General features: G+C 40.4%; 1 protein-coding gene across 1 annotated transcript in view; it reads right to left on the reverse strand.

Annotated features, from left to right (window-relative positions):
* The window catches only part of LOC149202535 (uncharacterized), a 248,085-nt gene that overhangs the window by 51,917 nt on the left and 178,946 nt on the right, over positions 1-17,222 (reverse strand). The gene's annotated exons all lie outside the window — the stretch shown is intronic.

Genomic DNA, 17,222 nt, shown 5'->3' on the forward strand with positions numbered 1-17,222 from the left:
TTGTGTAGAGTTTATTGTAGCAGATCCTTTGTTTAGTGGGCCGCAGGCTTGCTGTAATATTACAGGGAGGCCGAGCTCAGTTTAGACAACCATAAGAGGATCGTGACCTTTATTTTGGAGGGTAGAAGGGTTAGACTTGTGCTAGAAAGGAAGTTGTAGATGTTGGTGCATTGTTTGGGCAATAAGGAAGGGGTTAATAGTGGTTGTTAGGAGCTCTAGCTAGGAAACAATCTACAACAGTCTACATCATTGTAGAAGGTATGTTGTGTTGATGAATTAAAGTTGTTTTGATGCTAGGGATGAGGTCCTAGGTTGGACATTTGGTTTGTATCGTATCGGGAATTTTAGGTATGTTGGAGGGCAATGTGAAATTGCCTAAATTTGAGCCCTAAGTGCAACACCTTGATGGACAAAGGTGGTTGCTAGGAGTGGAAAATTGGAGGAGCTCGAGGTTCGGCCAACTAGGAGCAGTTGTTGACAACCTGTGTTCATTGTTGGAGAAGTGACATTCGATGATGATAGGTGGAAACCCTCTTGCCCTATGTTAGTCTTCATTGGATCAAAACAGGAATACTATAGTGGGAAGAACAACCCCAAAAGAGTTGAGGAGCAGCAGTGGGAAGAAGTCTCAAAGTGTTTTTGCCTTAAAGGACAAAGGAGCAACTAGTGAGCTTGAAGACCCTATGTGTTGGTTGTAGATGGATTTATGATCAACTAGAGGGGAGATTTGATAGCCAAGTTCAGTGACCTAAAGGAATTGATGCATTGATAGAGGCAGGTGTTGTGGAATGGAAGCAAAGGACCCACATTATCCAAGATACGACAAAGAAGTTGTGATCATCGACTACCTTAGCTAGACTGTCAATGTATCCTTGTATTTTGTATTCTTGTACTAGTGGATGTAGGAGGACCATTATCCCTAGTATGGGAGCCCTAGACTGTTGTATTATCAGTTTGATTAATATAACAAATTTGGGTTGTTGTATAAATGTGAAAAACTTGTGTATATTACTATATTTTGTGCACTAGTAGATTTACTCTTCTATATTATTCCGTTGTGCAAATTAGACTTGTTGTGATACTTGGATTGGTAGCTTCAGTGATTTAAGATTCTATCCTAGACTCTAGTATTGTGGAAAATCAACATAGTGAAGAAGCCACAAATCTGAGAAAGGATGAGTTTTTTGTCTTGTGAAGGAGAATGAATATCCTTATAGGTCTGTCTATTGGAAGCAAAGTTTTGTGCCAAGAAGACAAGTTGTGCAACGCTCATCTCTATCTGTTGGAAGGCTACTAGGACGAGTTTGGCTTTGTTCTTTGAGAGAGGGATGAATCCCTCATTCTCTGTGACAGGAGGGCTGAAATGCCTTTGTACTAGGTGGAAAGGGTCCGAGAATCTTCAGGATCAAGCAAAGGTGATTAAGGAGGCTATAGGCTAGGTTAAGGAGGATGTAGACAATGAATTTGAGGGTTGAGAGACCTCAAGAAGTTAGTGGCACAGGGCTGAAGTGCCTCAGGCCTAAGTAGAAGTCATTGAAGGTGAAAAAGGGCTTTTGTTCAGTTGTAGATGATTGGAGGGGTGTATACTTGATGACTATCCAAAAAAAGAGCTTAGGACAACAATGTTTGAGGGCTTATTTATGCAATAGTTTGAAGGACAAAATACATTGTGAGTAGTTGATATTTTGAGGGTTGGAGATGCAAGTGATGTGAAGGACTTGATCACTGTGAGTAGTTGATTGGGAAAAGACGTTAAAGGTGTTAAAAAATGTAACTACTGTCGGTCTTCATAATTGCACTTGAGTCATGATGTAATGTAATTGTCAAAAGAAAGAAAAAGGAATTTTATAATTAAAGAAAAGGACTTATTAAAGCATGGGTTTCATTCCTGGGTCGGTGTTTTCTTGGTCAAAGCCTCCATTGAAGGCTTCTAGGTTTTGTCTTGAGTCAATAGAGTCATTTTTATTTTTATTAGACCCTTCTTGGGATTTTGTATCATGTAAAAATAATTATTTTTGATTCGGAAATATCATTTGTCACCTCCACACCAAGTCAGCCCTAACCTCAACAAGTCAGCCTGGATTAGGGCTATTCGACCGAGCTAGAAGGATATAAATAAAAGGAAATTCGACCTATTTGAAACACTCACTCAAGAAATTCAATATACAAGGAAGAGGAGAAGAAAAAGAGAGTGAAATTGCTGGAGAAGAAAAGGATTAGCTTGTAAGACCTAAATCGAGTTTTTAAGCATTCCATCTCTCACACTTGCAAAGCTACTAGGTTGTTGCTATGACCGAAATTCTGAATTTAGTGCAGGTCCAAAGTTCTGAAGTTGGGGGCAGAAATTTTGAATTTACTGCAGGTTCAAAGTTCTGAAGTTGGCGGCTGAAAATCTATAATTGGGGGGCCAAAATTCTGGATTGAACCTGCAACTGTGAAGTTGGTACTTGGAGACTTTGTTAAGGATCATCTATAGGAAGGAAGGGCTGACTTGGTGGTTGGAGGAGGTCTTTGTCTAGGTCTAAGAGGTTTTGGATTGTCTCATCTTGATTTGAATCTACTAGTGGAAGAGTTGACTGAGTTTTCCCCTATAGAGAGGTTTTAGCCCTAGCTGAGTGCTTATATATGGTGTCCTTTATCTTCATGGTTTTGAATTTATGATTGCTTAATGAAAAGAAGATAAAAGAAGAACATAAACAAAGCTAATAAGAACTTAGGAATATCACAAGTAAATATCAATATAAGAAAATATTTTTCCCTTTCTAATTTTCTAACATGGTATTAGAGCTAAGGTGAAGAAGGAAGAAAAAGACAAATTGAAGATCTATTGAAGAAAAGGGGATCAAAGGAAGTTCATTGAGGAAAAGGATTATATAAGAAGAGAAGCCTACTATCTGTAGGAACTATGTCAACTACAATGAAGGGAGAAAACTAGCTAGAACAAGCCTCCAACTACAGGGCATGGAAAAAGAGAATAGATCTCGTCCTCGCTAAGCACAAAGTTTTGGATCTTTTTCAAGGAAAACTCAAGAAACCTACAAATGATGCAGGAAAGGAAAAGTTTGAAGAAACCAAAATCTTCGTTATGAATCTGATAGTAGATGGAGTAAAGGACAACCTCATTCCATACATATCCAACATAGACTCTGCTCAAGAAATGTTTGAAGCTCTTTCCAAGTTATTCACCATCAAGAACAATGGTGAGATGACTAGCCTCAAGAATGAACTAAGGACAATAAGGATGATAAAATATGATAATGTGTCATCATACTTTGTGAGGATATCTAGAATAATAGATGAACTCCAAGCAATAGATGAAGTTGTACCAGAAAAAGAACTCGTAATTGTTGTTCTTCTAGGTCTATCAAAAATCTTGGAGTGCTTTTGCATCAGAAATTAACAGTTGGAAGGATACTCCAACCTTCAAACAAATGTGCAATGCATGCAGTCAAGAAGCAGCCCGAATATCATTAGTAAACAACAAGAAGGAGGATGAAGAAGACTGTGAAAATTCCTTGAAACACAACAACTATAATTAATTCTCCTAACTGATTAACAATTTATTAATTTTCAGATTAATATCGAATTAATCACACTGCAATTTCTTCACCAAAATTAAATACTATGGAAGAAAAATAGGAATTGAGAAATACTAGCACACACACAAAATTAACACAGTTATTTTTGGACAAAAGTCCTCGAAAAAAACCCAACTTGGGAAAACTAGTGCAACAGCTGAGGGTTTATTTTATTGGGCAGTAGTGAATTCTGAGTACAATATTTGCAAGCCCTGTTAGCTATCCAAATAGTAAAAATATGACAGAAAGTATTTAGATAAAGTTTTCTCCCTCCAAAAACAAATCCTGGCGCAGGCTATTTCTACTTTTGACGATCTGTGCAGTTGTGCTGGGAAATCCCGCGCCATCCGCATGTCTATTCTAGGAAAACCCACTAGACCTAATCCGTGACATCAAAAAAATTTGTGATCCTTGCAGCTAATCTGGGCTAGCTACAACATGGAATACTTCAATCACTTGCCTTCTGCCTCTCCGAATTTGGAAATATTCCTCCAAATCATTATCTTTGCCCCTCAGACTCTTTGCTACTCAATCTCTGACTGGATCACTCTTGTTGACCTGCACCAAAGGATTGATCTATCTAGATCACTGACTATCTGTAACTGGTCACACTCTCAAGTGCTCTCAAATTGTATCTTCCATCTAGCCATCGACTTCTTATTATAATCTCTAGTTGAGACTTCAACAACCATGATTAAAACTTAAGCAATGGTTGATATTATCTCTAAGTCGATCCGTGTGATTCTGTAGAGAATTCTCACATTAACTTAATTAATTCTGATTAATTGACTAGTTTTCCTAAGTTTAGACTTAGGAAACATTAAAAAATAGGTTAATAATCTAATTAATCCATCTCTAGGTGGAATTTCTAGAAACGATTACTGGGTTATGGAGATATCATGTTTTCTAGCCTCTCCACCAAGTTTCATGACTAGAACACATATAATGCTACAAAAACTAACAAAGATAACACCTCTAATGCTTATTTTTCTCATAACAAGAAGAAGGGAACATTTAAGAAGTTCAAAGTACCAAAGAAGAAAGTTGAACTATCCAAGATTGAATGCGACAATTATCATAAGATGGGTCATTACAAAAACCAATGTCTTGAGAATCCGAGGAATAAGAGGAGAGATAGGGAGCAAGCAAATATTACTGATCAAGTTCCACCTAAGAAGAAAAACACTAAGGAATCAAAAGTCAAAGAATTATAATTCCTCTCTTACATATCCTTCTTAGTCTTCTATTCAAACTTTTATATTGTTTTTCTTTATGTTTTGATTTCTATAGTTTGTAGGTCTAATATGTTTTGTTAGAACATTTTTGAATTATTTTGATAAGTTATAGGTATCCCTCAAAAAGATTGGATTAAGAGCCTTCACTATTTTACCAAAAGATAAGTATCGTGTTCCTTGTTTCCTTTTTTAAGTTTAATTTTCCTCTCATATCAAGATTTGTTTTTATTATATGCTAATAACCTTTTATATTTTCCTTGATTAGAAAATATTGCAAAATATCAAGGAAAATCTTGCAAAATACACAAAGGTTATGGAGGAGACTTCAAAGGAAGACTTGAATCAAGAAGGAAGTTTTGTTGCAAAGGAAGCCCTTTAATAGCTAAAGTCCTACAAGGTTTGGTAAAGAACAACTCAAGGTATGTCTTAGACTATACTTTGTGTCACAAGGTTCTCTCCATACAATAGGTATGATCATTCTCTTTTGAAATTTGCTTCATATTACTAACATGCATTCCTTAGGGGAGTTCTGGTTGGCACTAGTGGCCAGGCAATTTGTGAGCATATTCCATGGGTTGTTTTGGCATGTTGGTTGCGCATGGGATCGTAGGATGATTAACATTCTCTGGCAAGAGCTAGTTGGAAGAGGTGGCATGGGTAGGCTGCCAGACTGGTCATCATATGGAGACAATGTTCTCCCATTGAGGTATTGGGTGCAAGAGTCACCGAGGATCAGCACAACAGAGATATCCCCTCTAGCAAGAGTGGAGTTAGGCTACTTAGGCTTATCGGGAGGGATGAGGAAATATGACACATGTCATGGTGGGCTCACTAGCAAAGTGGCGGATACTTTTTCACAGGTGGGATACCATGTGTTACAAGGTGGTATGTCAGTAGGAATTTGTACACAAGACTACACAGAGTTATGTCATAGGGTCCAATGTTATGTAGAGGGATGCAAACTGATGTGTACAAACCCAATTTTAGGCCATAGCATCCAGTGGTGTGCAGGGTTATGCAACGAGGAGTAGTGGGCTGAAGAGGAGAATGGAGGTGCATGGTGGTGTGTGGTAGCATGCCAATTTACACTGTGGAGTAGGAGGAGTGACTTGCATCACATTGAGTAACTGCAGGGAGTTTCAGATACAGTGACACTAACAGGACACGAGATGATGCAATATGGGGCAACAATAGCAGGGGGTATCCAACAGTGAAAAGAGTTAGGTTGCGATGTACAATGGCATGCTGACGAGTACAAGGATGCTCGATGGTATGCAGGGGCGTATGGTGCTACACAATGAGGTCTTGGAGGGTTGTCTCCAGGAATACTTATGGAGAAAGACATAGGGTATACCTTTGGGTGTATTTCACTCAAGATCGACAGGGATGTAGATGTGCAATACTCGATGGTATCCATGGGGACTCACATGCCTGTCCTTCTTCTACATCACTTATAGGCACAGACAATTTGGTTGTTGTCTTTTGACACTCCGGGCATGAGCAGAAGGGGGCAGGGAGCTCATCTAATACATTTGGATGGCACTCATCACACTAGGGGAGAGACCTTTCAGCGATGGCATTGGGTCGGTGCGCGAGTTGACAGACATAGGTTGGGGGATGAGGTGATCATCTACAGGTGTGGCATATGAATCATCATTGAGCCTATGCTTGCAGAGTTGGTCACAAGGGAGACATTTGTCTCTCTTTCCACATGGCATGTCAGGACCATGCATGAGCAAAGGATACCATGTACAGTTGAGGTAATTTTCGAGTATGTGTACAGGCTCCAAACATTGTATTGGCACATTATCGAGGGGGCGGGTGGTAGACTTAGTGGTGATGGTTGGCAGGAGTGGGATGGATCCACATATAGTGAGTCAATTATGAGTATTAGATACCCCATATATTAGCTGTATTAAGGGAGTATCTATTTGGCACATGAGGTTTCTAACAGTCATTAGTACTACACAGTGGCAGGCACAGGGCAGTTTAGCACGCATCAAATTAGTTCATGATATATGGAGCCTATATATTGATTGCATGCAGGGACTAGAGACAAGGCATGGATGGATTGAATAGTCATCAGAGCTATGCCGTAGCAGGTCTGGGTATTGGATCTAGGGAATTGGTCGGTTGATAGATCACTCTGTCTCTTGATGAGGGGAGTCATGGCAGAGAGTAATCTAGTTCACTCATGGCTTGATACATTGGGGTTCGTAGAGGCCTTCATCATATGGCAAGATAGGATTTCCCTATTATTGCACAAGTTCGTGGTTAGCTTTGGATGGGTAGGCTTTGGCATCATGGAGATGCCTAGGAAGGATGTATTTGACCTTTATCAGTATTTCACCATCAGGTTCTAAGAGAGGAGGATATGGTATGTGCACGATGGGCAATTAGATGTAATCAGAGTGGTGCAACGTTGACATGGTTTCATCCTTTTTAGATTACCATGGGACCCTGTTATCGAGGGATTCATTTATGAAATGGGATTCAGGGTGACTCAGTGGCACATTTGGGACGTGGATATTCTTTGCAGTTATAGTTTGGGTTAATAGAGAGAGGGAGCACTTGTTTGAGCATTGCTTGGGGACAATAAATTTTTGGTGGGGAGGACTGTAATATCCCCAATTTTGTGAGCATGGGAGTCACTAAGGAATTTTGCCCAATTTTAGTAATATTAATTAAAAAGGGGCAAATATTATTGGAGAAAGGTGGCTAGTATTATTTTATTGGAGAATAGCAAGAAATTATTATTTTATTAAATGGCGACAAAAGTAACTTAGTGGAAAATGGCCCCCACTAATAAAATAATATTAAAAAAGGAGTCTAGAGGCATGAGGAGAAATTATAAAAGGAGGATGGACTCATTTTGTGGATTATATTTTGGCTATTACACTTCATATTTCATCTTCTCTTGGAGTTGTTTAGCACAAGGGCCAGAGTGTTGTTTAGCACTAGGAATTCCAAGCGGAATTCCACCCTCATTTCGGAGAACTTTGAGTGTCTCCCTAGTGAGGAAATTTGGGGAGCTCAATTCAGAGCTTCCATTGGACATCATTGTAGGAGTTTATTCAGTAGTGCATTTTTCTTAGGCACAAAGGTATTTTGTGGAGCACATTGTGGGAGCAAGCATGGGTTAGAGGCTCCGAGATTTTGCAGGGAATTTTCTTATTGTTAGACCAGAGTTTGGATAGTGATTTGCCGAGCTAGATTGGAGGCTATTACCTGGGTCGATTTTTCTATCTTTTGGCAAGGGCACAAAAGTTATTGACCAAATGTTGCGCAGGGGTTTAGAGAAGTGGAATCAAGAGAGATAAGGGTTGGAGATGTAAATTGTTTCTCAGTAGAGAATTTAGCCAAAGCTGGGAGAAATTTCCTACGGTAGATTTGGGCATAATTAAGTAGTATCAAAACCTCTATTTTAAAAAACGGTCGAGCCGGATCCAAAATGGCCGAGCTAGTCTGAGCTAACTCCTGGTCAGTTCAGCTCAGTGAAAAAATCGGTTCGAAGGTCAGGTTGTTACCGAATTGGCCGAGCCGGTCACCGACTCATTCGATTCGGTAACAACCTAGTCGGCTTGGCGAACCCTTGAAAACTCAGCCAATTTAGCCATGATGTTGACGCATGGCCAATTTGGCTTTTTTGGGGGGGAAATGGACCCCTCATTGTAATCTAATTTGGTTTTAGGTATGTTTGAGGTCCATTTACCTTTCCCAATTCTATAAAAGCCACCCAACCCCTTCACATTTCCTCACAACTATCTCATTACATTTGTATGAGAATTTGTGAGGAATTTGTGTTGAGTTGTGGAGTTTGTTTTTGGAGCAGCAGTGAGGAGTCTTGGGCAATCATTCGAGCAACAGTGAGGAGCTTCTTGGGAAACCATTGGAGTAACATTGGGGAGTTGGTTTGTTGGAGAAGCATTGAAGAGGCGGTTTGTGCCTAGAGTTATTTTTTTTCCACTTCTAAAATCTATTTTTGCTTGTTTTTTTTTGTGAAAATCTGGAAATTGAAAAGAGTCTTTTTTGTAAAAGAAATGAACATTGAAGGAATGTTATTTTTTTTTTTTTCATTTTAAGATTTTTTCCTTTCATTTCCAAGTCCAAAAATGGCTCCAAGAGTGAAAGATGCTGAGCGAAAGATGTTGCTTGGGAATATGTTGAAATGTTTGATAATCAAATGCATTGCAAATCTTGTCATAGAAAAATTGAGGGTGGACGAGGAATTCATAGGCTGAAACAACACTTGGATGGTATTAGAGGCCAATTACTCCATGTGAAGCACCATTAGAACAAATTGGGGAGATTAGGAAGGATTTGCTAGGAAACTTTGAGAAGTTTGAGCAAGAAAAAGCGAGGAATAAAGAAATAGAGGTTGAAATTGGGAGGAAGAGGAGTATACAACAAATGATGGATGGCAACCCCAATTTTGATTACCAGGGATCTCCAGATATCCCTTGCACTGATGCATCCTTTCGTTGTGTTCCTTCCTCTTGTGAAAATTCCTAGATCTAATGGTCTCAGGAATCCCATTGCAACCAACTAAATCTACTTCTCCTAGATTGTAAATAACATTACACACTTATTTCAGATTTCTTCATGAAATATCGAAGTAAATTACTAAAGAAACCTACACCAATTAAATATGATTCTGAAACATAGAAACTGAGAAAGAAAAATAGAAACACATATGACATAGTTTTTTTGGACAAAAAGTCCCCAGAAAAACCCAATGCAGGAAAACTGGTGCAACAACTCTGAGGGTTTTATTATTATGTAGGAGAAATTCTGAGTACAATTCTAGGATGATCAACTAGCAATCCGATACAGAGAGAATATTGAACAAAAGATTGGTGAAATGATCTCACCCTGTCACTGGAGAATCAATGACTGATCCTGCTGCTCTGGAGGCTCTCTGTCACCCTCTGCGTGGCCTTTGTGCAGAACTACGTCACCCTGGGGAATTTCTGTATCACCCCTCTTGGGTATTATGTTGCCTCTCCTTTGGATCCTCTGCTAGTTGAGAAATTGACTTTCTGCCTCCCAGACTCACACCCTAGCTTCCGACAGCTAAAATTTGACTTCCCTCAGTAGGAACTCAACTTCCCCTCAAGGACTGCACTGCCTCTATGTCAACAATGTGTGGGCTAGCGTCAACCTTCCTCTGGATGTCTTTCTATTCTCCCTCTACCTTATACTATCCGTAAATTCCTTCATTTGGATTCTCACTGCCCCTCTGCTGCAAGATCTCCTTAATCGATTTTCCTCTTGAAAACTTCTCACTTCAGAAATCGATTTTCTCAAACTCTCTGTATGTTTTCAAAATGACCCTCAAGCCCCTTCTTATATCTTCCTGTTGGAAAACCAACGGCCTAGATTAAAACATAATCAAAGGCTCAGATGATTTTGGCTTGATCCGTGGCTTTTGCTAGAAGTTTCACCCCTGATTAGATTAATACCATTAATATTTTAAATTTCCAAAGTTTAAACTTAGGAACCCCATTAAAAATATTAATTATTTTAATAAAATCACTTATGGGTGGAATTTCCCAAAACGCTTTCTAGGTTCTTTGGAATACGCATGACCAAGCCTCCCTGCAAAATTTGAGGCTTAGAGCACATCCGATGCTGCCCCAAATCAACACTCCCTCTTAGCGCAGAATGTGCTCTAGCAATACACTGCCTCTCTGCATACTGCTCTGACTCTGAAGCATCATCCTCTGTGTTGTTGATGTCTGACCTACTGTCCACCAACTACTGTGCTACTGCTGCTACAATACTGCTACCTTTGACACTGTCATTGTCAATGCTACATATGTACTACAACTCCCTCTCAAACGCTGCATCTGCTATGCTGCTAGCATTGCCACTGCTAACACTGCATCCGTATTGCAACTCTGTTGCTAAGAGAAGCAACTGAAAACACCCAAACTGGAAAATTATCCATTGGATACTCCTCGGTGCTAAAATCCTGAGTGCTACTAGTCTGTTAATTTTACGTATGTTCTATGCTAAGAGCAATTTATTTAAATTTTCACAGTTAGCTCCATATCATTTTTAGATTAGCAATCACATTAGCATTAAAGTAAACTGCAGATAAAACATAAACATAAATCGTAGAAGACAAGCCAAGACAAGAGGACACAAGATGTGGTGCCAGCCAGGGACAAACCCCAATGTGGGGAAACCCTTGATCAATTCTTCTTTTATCTTCTTCAATAGTTCAGTAGAGAAAGAGAGAGAGATAGTACATTTACAATAGAAGTCAACACTTTGACTTTCTATATCTATATGAGATCAATTGAAGACATGTTGCTTCCACTGATTATCCAAGGTGACTCCTTCACCTATCATAGTGCTGCATATTGTCCTCTTGTTGCACCTCTATGTGCTGCACCATGCTGCACTTATCATGACCATGCTATGCACTTCATGTTGTTGCTTGAGTTGCTCCAATCATTGAGCTGATCTTTATCACTGATCTGCACTCAATGAATTCTATGCTGCACTCATCATACAGCTTCCATCATTACTTTGTTGCCCCATCATGTTTCAACCATCACCATGCTGCATCCTTGTTATCTGACTTACCCTCAACATAGTCATACTAACCCATGACAATAGCTTTGTCCATCTCACATTACAACAACATCATACAACCATCTAATAGTTTGCGATCTCAACAGTATTATACACGATAGCTCCATATATTATGCTAGTGATCTGAGTTCCTCAAATACCCATACAAAATGCTTGACTGTGATGTTATGGCCTGTGACCTAACAGACAGTTTTCTTGTAGCAGCATAAACGTTACACTTGTTCTTCCAATGATACCCCAACAAGTTTGTTCCACTACTCCTTTTAACTCAGCCTTCTAACAATAAGAAACCACCCTTACTCAGTTGCAAATGGGATGCTCAAACAATCCCTTAGCCTATTCCTATTTCATGCTGCATTGTGATTCCTTCTACTGTGGCTAGGGTACAACAGAATTCTTACTTCAACGGTGGTTAGAACTCATGGTTGGACTACGGCTTGAACAGCAGAACTGGTCTCTATTTACCAGTGTATCATGGCCTCCTTATTACTACGTATAGGGTTGTTGATCAGCCCTCCCTTTGCTACGGATAAGGCCTCTTCCTTTACTGTGTATACATGCCTCCTTTGCTGCATAAAAACCCTTATTGACTGTGGCCTAGGGCACCCTTAAATGCTGCAGCTAGGGCACCCTTAAATGTGGCTAAGTCTTTCCTTTAGGACTGTGTATGGGAGCCTTCTAGGACAGCGGATTAGGGCTCCTCAACAGCGGATAGATGAGGTCGCTTTTGACTGCATTTAGCCCTCCTTTGTGCAGTGTATTCAATTGCGGATATAGGGCTGTATAAAGACCTTCTTTTGCCACGTAATAGGACCTGTGGTCGGGCTCCTTCCAACTGCAGCTAGGGCATCAACTATTGTGGCTAGGGCATCATCTACTGCAGCTAGGGCATCATCTACTTAGCCCAGCGTACTCTTAGTGTCTCTCCTTCACCAAAAACCCAAAGACGTGGAGAGGAGGAGATCACATGAAGAGTGTGTGTCTCAAATGACTTCAAGTCCTCTCCTATTTATACTAACATGTAGATGATGAATAGACATGACTATTGGGCTTCTGAGCCTACATAAGTTTCTCACCGACTTGAAAATTTGTCTTATAACACAAATAAATTCATAACTCCATGAATACTTGTTGGAATCGAATGATCTTTAGATCAATCCTACACCTCTCGATGAGATGGATCCAAGAAAAATATCAGTTGCCATAAATATGATGACCCACATGGAGTTTGGCCCTAGTTGCCAATTTTAACACTCCCTCTCAACTAGGGAGAACTCCATCTATTGATCCATATGTCCAACTGTACTATCTATGCCATCAGTTCCCTGCACTGCTCTGTTCTACTCTGATTAGCTCTGCTCTTCTCAGCTCTACTTAGCTCTGCTCTACTGAACCATGAAGAAGAAGAATAAAGCGAGAATGTCTCATACCATCCTCCATTGACCCGAAGTCAGTCTAGAGTGTGTACCACTTTCACTGGTCCCAAACCAGTCCTCTACTAACCTGAAGTCAGAGGGTGTACCATTCTCATTGTTCCCAGACCAGTATCATTGATCCGAGATCAATGAAGGTCATCCTAGCATGGGGAGTATAGTAGATACAACGATGCATCCATTGGTACTACTATGGTCCCTATCCTCATTTCCCTGCTCATTGATTAAATGAGAGGTACTTCCCATGAGTCCCAGAACGCATGGGTAGGATGCCTCGACAGGAGAACTAATCATCCTGTCCACAGGAGAACGAATCATCCTATCCATTGGATGCCACAGAGAACTAATCATCCTGGTCTACAAGAGAATGAATCATCTTGTTCCACAATCGCCATGGAGAACGAATCATCCTAGCCCATAGGAGAACTAGTCATCCTGTTCCATAGTTTCCACGGAGAGCAAATCATCCTGGCCCACAAGAGAACTAATCATCTTGTTCCACAGTTGCCACAAAGAACAAATCATCCTGGCCCACAGGAAAACTAATCATCATGTTCCACAGTTGCCACAGAGAATGAATCATCCTCGCTAATAGGAGAACTAATCATCATGTTCAGCGTGCACCACTAGGGGAGGGTGAGTCACCCTGTGGTCGTATGTTGCTCCAGTAAGAACCCCAAGCCCCCAGAGCTCCCAGAGCTCAATGTATGCAACATGCACGACCCTTTTACAAGGGTCTCCCGACGACTCCAAGTTGTTCAGAAAAATCACAGATTTGCTCTTTCCCTGGGGCTTTGACAAATTGTAGCGACCTGTACATCATCTCATTGCGATGGAGCTTCCTCGCTCATTGACTTACCATATCCCAGATAAGGTAGTATCTAATGTCTATCTGCTAGAGAAATCATTGAATACGAGATTCCTCAGTAATTGAATCCTACCTCTGGCTGTCACAGAGAATCACAGTGGTATTCATCATGTGTACAAACAGCTCACTAAAGAGCTTCTGCAACCATGTAGCTTCATACAAGATCATACTCGTAGCTATGTATTTGGTCTTGGTGGTGAATATAGCAACCAACTTCTGCTTCCTACTCATCCATGATATCAAAGCAGAATCCAAAGAGAACCGGCCCCACTGCCTGCCCAGTCAGCATTTGAATAATCTTGCAGTTTCATATTTCCGGCAGTGTATCCCAATCCATGAGAGATTGTGCCCCGAAGATATCTCAGAAGATTCTTGGCACCAATCTAGTGAGGCTCAACCAAATATGATCTCACCATGCTAAATGCAAAACATATGTCTAGATGGAAGTTCACCAAGAACATCAACGTGAATGAGTTTATGAAACTTAGAGGCATTTCCCAAGTTTGGTCCGACATCACTACCATATAACTTCTAAAAGTTAAGATCCTCGAGGTAGTCATAGGCTTGTAGTTTATCATTACACATTTGGAATCCAACTCCCTCTTCCTTCCGCAAATGAGAGGGTCTACACCTGTTAGAAATAGGTCGTCCTCATAAGGTGTCGGTATGAGAGGTCTATCATCCACAACCTTCAAGTAATGGTTTGGATTGATTTCACTCCTAGTAAATCTCAGCTTCATCTGACAGCTATCAATCCTCTCATACTATGCTTGAGGAGTTTTAATTCAAGCCATAGAGGGCTTTCTTCCTCTTGCATACGTGATATTCCTGATCATCAATCTCAAACCCCTCGGGTTGCGCCAACCCTGTGGACCTACTAGATGAGGGGAATGGTCCCCTTGTAAGATTTTCCTTCGGTACATCTCAGACATGTACTTTCATGCTCTTTTTGAATTCAGGCATCCCTGTCACTATTAGACTTACAGACCTTCGATGCTATGTGTCAATGGACATGGTCCCCAGTGGACTCTCTACAATTTGATACAACCTTGAACTCAAAAACATCTTTCAAAATTATATTTTCAAACATGTACCTTTCCATTGATGAGTGCCACCTTGTAACCTTCAACTTCCATTGCTGAAATGGACACCAGTTTTTTCTTGTGATCAGGTACATAAAAGGGATTCTGTAAATGAATCGAGTTACCCTTTTCAATTAGGGGTAACATTCCCTACACCCTTTCCGGGATAGGTGGCATCAGCTCCAAGTGTAATCCCACGATTGTTTCCATCTCTATCAAATTAGAGAGTGCACCCTACTGTCTAATGAAGTGCCTTGAAGCACTACAATCAATAAGCCATATTCCTAAATAATCTGAAGGGGAGGACCAATACAAGATAATGCTTCTTTATCTTATCAAAACAACATTTGATTCTTCATACCTGGGCTTCCTTGCTTTCTATGAAGAGTCGGCCATTTCCTTGATGACCTACATTAACTGTTGTTATCATCATCAAGTGATGTGTCCCTTCCATTCGGACGCTCCTTCGCATAATGGCTGAACTAGTTATCTACCTTTCCTTCCACCCTGAGATCCAGTCTTCCAATGAAGTGATCTTTAGGTAGGCCATATTCTGTTGCGCCATTCTGGTAGTATTCTTTGCTTTGACTTCACCCTTGGTGAATTTGGAGAGGGATGAGGAATCCACTAATCCTATTGTCCTTTCCCAACTGTCTTCGGTGATTGCTCTTTCACTCTTTCTTGGGCATCATCTTCACCTCTGCTCTGATACCATGTTAATTTTAGGTATGTTCTATGCTAAGAGAAAATTATTTAAATTTTCACAGTTAGCTCCATATCTTTTCCAGATTAGCAATTGCATTAGCATTAAAGTAAACTGCAGATAGAACATAAACATAAATCACAGAAGACAAGCCAAGATAAGAGGACACAAGATGTGGCACCAGCCAGGGACAAACCCCAATGTGGGGAACCCTTGATCAATTCTTCTTTTATGTTCTTCAATAGTTCAACAAAGAAAGAGAGAGATAGTACATTTACAAAAAAAGTCAACACTTTGACTTTCTATATCTATATGAGATTAGTTGAAGACATGTTGCTTCAACTGATTCTCCAAGGTGACTCCTTCACCTATCATAGTGTTGCATCTTGTCCTCTTGTTGCACCTCTCCATGTTGCACCATGCTGCACTTAACATGACCATGCTATGCACTTCATGTTTCTGCTTCGATCACTGAGCTAATCCAATCATTGAGCTACTCTTTATCACTGATATGCACTCAATGACTTCTATGTTGCACTCATCATACAGCATCCATCATTAATTTGCTACCTCATCATGCTGCAACCATCACCATGTTGCATCCTTGTTATCTGACTTACCCTCAACATAGTCATACTAACCCATGACAATAACTTTGTCCATCTCACATTACAGCAGCATCATACACCCATCTAATAGCTTGAGATCTCAACAGTATTATACATGATAGCTCCATATATTATGCTAATGATTTGAGTTCCTCAAATACCCATACGAAATGCTTGACTGTGATGTTATGGCCTACGGCCTAACACATAGTTTTACTGTAGCAACATAAACGTTATGCTTGTTCTTCCAATGATACCCCAACAGGTTTGTTCCACTGCTCCTTTTAACTCAGCCTTCTAACAAGAAGAAACCACCCTTAGTTGCAAATGGGATGCTCAAACAGTCCCTTAACCTATTCTTGTTTCATGTTGCATTGTGGTTCTTTCTACTGCGGCTAGGTCACATTAGAATGCTTACTTCAACGGTGGTTATAACTCATGGTTGGACTGCAGCTTGAACAACAGATCTAGTCTCTATTTACCAGGGCCTCCTTATTACTGCGTATAGGGCTACTGATCAGCCCTCCCTTTGCTATGGATAAGGCCTCTTCATAACAGCGAATAAGGCCTCTTCCTTTACTATGTATACGTGCCTCCTTTGTTGCATAAAAGCCCTTATTGACTGTGGCCTAGGGCACCCTTAAATTTGGCTAAGTATTTCCTTTAGGACTGCATATGGGAGCCTTCTAGGACAACAGATTAGGGTTCCTCAACAGCGAATAGATGAGGTCGCTTTTGACTGCATTTACCCTCCTTTGTGCAGCGTATTCAACTGCGGATATAGGGCTGTATAAAGACCTTCTTTTGCTGCGTAATAGGACCTGTGGTATGACTCCTTCCAACTACAGCTAGGGCATCAGCTATTGTGGCTAGGGAATCATCTACTACGGCTAGGGCATCATCTACTTAGCCTAGTGTACTCTTAGTGTCTCTCCTTCACCAAAAACCCAAAGACGTGGAGAGGAGGAGATCACATGAAGAGTGTGTGTCTCAAATGACTTCAAGTCCTCTCCTATTTATATTAAAATGTAGATGATGAATATACATGACTATTGGGCTTCTGAGCCTACATAAGTTGCTGGCCAACTTGACAATTTGTCTTATAACACAAA

Source organism: Pinus tabuliformis, chromosome 2_1, assembly GCF_031772625.1.
Source record: "Pinus tabuliformis cultivar Carrire ecotype Pingquan chromosome 2_1, CPIR1, whole genome shotgun sequence".
Classification (NCBI taxonomy): Eukaryota; Viridiplantae; Streptophyta; class Pinopsida; order Pinales; family Pinaceae; genus Pinus; species Pinus tabuliformis.